Genomic DNA, 4,403 nt, shown 5'->3' on the forward strand with positions numbered 1-4,403 from the left:
AACAAAGCATTAAAGAAAGCCATGAAAGCTTATAATGAGGACAAAGTGTTGGAATCAATCCAAAAAGCTCCAAAATAATTGTAGTATTCAATGCTCTCAATGTAGGACCTTTTTCAAAAAGCTTTCTCACAAAAACCCTAGCTATTTTATTTATTATGGCCCAAAAGACGCGGACAAATTTGTGACAAAAATTGCCTTCAGGGGAGTTCACGATTGCGAAATGGACCGCAGATGTGGTCCGTAATCCACACAATCCTTGCAAGACCGCATGTTTAATTTTTTGCACTTCTAGATTGCCATCACATATTAGTTATGTGGTCCATATACTGATTCCACGGTCCGCATAATGAATAGCATAATCGTCACTTTGGGTCATAAGGAATTTCTCTTACATTTGTGCGATAATTCTGCTGTCCGCACATGAGTTATGCAGCCGCATACTAGACAACATATATGACTCTTGAAACTAGGCTTGCATGGTTACATCTGCGACTAAAATTGCGGTTCACATATCACTTCTGCGGTCGCATATATGCCGCAAATCTGAATTCTTTAAGGTATTTGACATCTTTTTCATTTTCTTGGCTCCTCAAGTCCGATTTCCTGCATAATACCAAAAATCTTAGAAATGACTTAAAATGCTTTAAAATATAAGCTAAAGTCTATGAAATCAGTATTGAAAGTGTTACATCAACACCCCCAACTTAAATTCGTGCTTATCCTCAAGCAACTAAAGAGCTACCCTACTAGGAAAATAATCGACTTTCGGGTGATCACAAAATATCAATGACAATGGACGGTGTAAATTGTTAGCTAACAAACATGTGACTTCCCTTATTTACCCTTCAGCAAAGACAAAAATCATTTAGCTGTTCAAATAATCAGTTAGTGAGCTTTGAGCCTCAAAAGCAATGAAAGAGTGTCACTAATAGCTAGGCATGCACTTGCATCCTTCTTCAAGAAGCCTAAGTTTTTTTGACTCTTGCAATTCACGCGTCCTCTTAATAAAGGAAATCCCCAACTCAATAGAGACATTTATGTACAAGGGACACATTTAGAAACTCTCACACTTAGAAAGAAAGTCATGTGCCACAAGTATCAGTCAATATGCTTACCCTTATTTTAACTCGTTGCGAGCTCAGAAATATTTGGTTGTCGATCAAAAAAGACTTTTCATGGTTTATAGTGTAAGCTTTGGGAAGAGTTGGATGAATATTTGGGAAATTAGTGACTATACCCTCCTTGAACGCTACACGGATTCTTGCTTGAATAACCCACTTTAATGACCCGATCGGTAGTTTTGTGTATTGTAGCCCTGTTTCCCTATTTTTTTTCTTTTTCTATATTCATTTGTGGTTATGTGACTTATCGGGTTATTGTATTGGTTTCGGGAAGGTTGTGGAGTTAATTGGGACACTTCCCAAGATTGGAGACTTAAGTTGAAAGAGTTGATCGGAGTTTGACTTTTGTTTAGATTACTCCAGAATGGAGTTTTGATGGTTCCAATATCTTTGTATAGTGATTTTGGACTTAGGCGTATGTTCGGATGTTTATTTAGAGGTCTGTAGGTTGATTTGGTATTTTTTGGCGAAAGTTGGAAAGTTGAAGGTTTAGAAGGTTGAAAGGTTAGACCGAGAGTTGACTTTATTGATATCGAGTTCGGATTTTGGTTTCGGAAGTTGGAATAGGTCTGTTGTGTTACTTAGGACTTGCAGGCAAGATTTGAGGTCATTCAGAGTTGATTTTATATGGTTCGGTATGAGTTTTGGAAGTTGGAAGTTCATTAGTTTCATTAGGCTTGAATTGATGTGCGATTCATGGTTTCTATGTAGTTTGATGTGATTTGAGGCTTCGAGTAAGTTCTTATTGTGTTTTAGGACTTATTGGTATGTTTGGATGGGGTCCCTAGGGCATCGGATGTATTTCTGATGGGGTTCAGACCATTTTCATCATGTTTGGACTGCTGATCAGATATCTAGTGTGCTCTTCATCGCGATCGCGACACAATGGTCGCTTTTGCGAAGGCTTCTTGGTTGGAAGGCGAGTACTCCTTACGTTCGGGAGTCTGGGAACTCGTTCATGATGCTTTGGAGGGAAGTGGCCTTGGCAAATGCGAGATGGAGGACGCGTTCGCATAGAAGGGCCTTAAGCCTTCGCGCTCGCATGGGAGCTTCCACGTTCACGTAGGTCTGTGGTCGTTGGTCATTTCGTTCGCATCTAGGTCATCGCGTTCGCAAAAAAGTTTTGGCAGCTGGGAGATTTGTTTTCTTCACAATCACGAAGGCATTTTTGTGATCGCTAAAGGTAATGATTGGGCAGACTATATAGTATTCTATTTCGAGTGTTTGAGTTATTATATGGTATTTTGAGTTGTGGAGCTCAGATTTGGGCGATTTTGGAGGTTTTCACGATTTGGATTGGGGTAAGTGTTTATGACTTGGATTTGTACATCATTCATGATTCCATCTTTATTTTTATTATGTAATTAGCTATTTGAATTGGAGGAATTGGGGGGTTTTGTAAAAACTTTTTTGAAACATAAATTGAGAATTTGAAGGTCTATTTGAGGTCGGAATTGGATAATTTCGGTATGGTTGGACTTGTAATTGAATGGGTGTTCAGAATTTATGAGTCTTGTCAAGTATCGGGGTGCAGACCAGGGGTTTACTTTTTGATTTTGATAAAGATCAAAGCTTTGTTGTTTAAAGTTATTTCCTACGGTATTATTTGATGATATTAAGTCATTTTTTACTAGAATCGAGTCGTTTGGAGGCTGATTCGCGTGGGAAGGGCTTTTTGGAGTATTGATTTTCTCGTTTTGAGGTAAATAACATATCTAAACTTGGAAGTGAGGGTATTTAACCATGGGAACTATGTTATGAGAGTTATTTAGGTGACGTACGTGCTAGGTGACGGGCGTGGGTGAGTGCACCAGAGTATTCATGATTAGAAGTGGCTTTTAGACTACCGTCGGTCTTGTTTTCTTTCATGCTTTGTTATATCCGTATTTTTCTTATTTGTTTAATTACTTGAGTTCCGTTTCATGTTAGAAATCATGTATAGGCTAGGCGCTAGTTGTTTGAGACATGATAGGGCTATTATTGCTATTTCTGAGCTATTTTCCTTAATTGTACGCATACTCTCAGTCATGATTCTATATCCGTATACGATATCTCTGTATCAGCATTTTCTTATTTTATTCCTCACATGTTGTTAATGTCTCATATGTGTAACATTGGGAATTTAGTATTGTGAGATGTGGTTAACTGAGACTTGACCAGTTGATGATTGAGCTTGGGCCATAGAGCCGATTTGTTATTGATTTTGAGGTGACACGTACACTAGGTTCATATTGGGCTAAGTGTTATTGATTTAGGGCGACGCGTGCACCAAGCCTCACTACTAGGCTTTATGATTATGATTAGTGCTTGGGCAGGATCTGCCCCTCCGGAGTCTGACATGTTAGAAGTGGGCGCAGGCACAATGTTTTATATACGTGCTTGATGATGGGCGGTTATGCCAGGCACCCGTATAGTGCTAAGTGTGATTATTGTTGATGGATCCACTATGTTATTGTCGATTTAGCATGTATATTTGACATGTAGGCATAGAAATGTACTTTCCTCCTGCTAGCTGATAATGAAATATTTTATCCGTGTTGGGCTTTAACTGTTATATTTGAAAAGCATGCCTAAATTCATGATATGTGAACGAGCTGAACAAGATATCATTGAGCTACTTGCTTACATTGTTTTCCTTTATATCCTGAAATGTTATTAGTTATTATTATTGGTCTCTGACTGTTTATTTTGAGCTCGTCACTACATTCAGACAAAGATTATGTTTGTTACTTATTGAGTACATGGGGTCGGTTGTACTCATACTACACTCTGCACTTTGTGTGTAGATACAGGTACTTTCGGACTAGGTGATTTCCAGAGTTGAGTTACTAGTTGTTTTGGGAGACTACGAGCTAGTTGCTATGTCATCCGCACTCCTTAAAGTTCTCTTTCAGTTATTTCTATTATTATTGTTCTATTGTTCAGACAGTTGTATCAGAGGATTTGGCTTGTATTTTAATATTCAGTAGTGCTCATGTACTCGTTGACACCAGATCCTTGGATTTGTTGTAGCAACATTTAAGTGTTTTCATAAGATATTCTATGATATGTTTTTCGTTGTTGAGATATTAACCCATGTTTTTTTATCAAATATTTTGTTATTGGTGACTGTTAGCTTGCCTAGCAAGTAGTATTAAGTGCCATCGCGGCTCCGGTGGGAGTTGGGTCGTAACAAGTTGGTAACAGAGCGGTAGGTTGCTTAGGTCTCATGAGTCATAAGCATGTTTAGTAGAGTCTTGCAGATAGGTATAGAGACATCTCTACTTATATTCGAGAGGCTAC

Source organism: Nicotiana tabacum, chromosome 24 (assembly GCF_000715075.1).
Source record: "Nicotiana tabacum cultivar K326 chromosome 24, ASM71507v2, whole genome shotgun sequence".
Lineage (NCBI taxonomy): Eukaryota > Viridiplantae > Streptophyta > Magnoliopsida > Solanales > Solanaceae > Nicotiana > Nicotiana tabacum.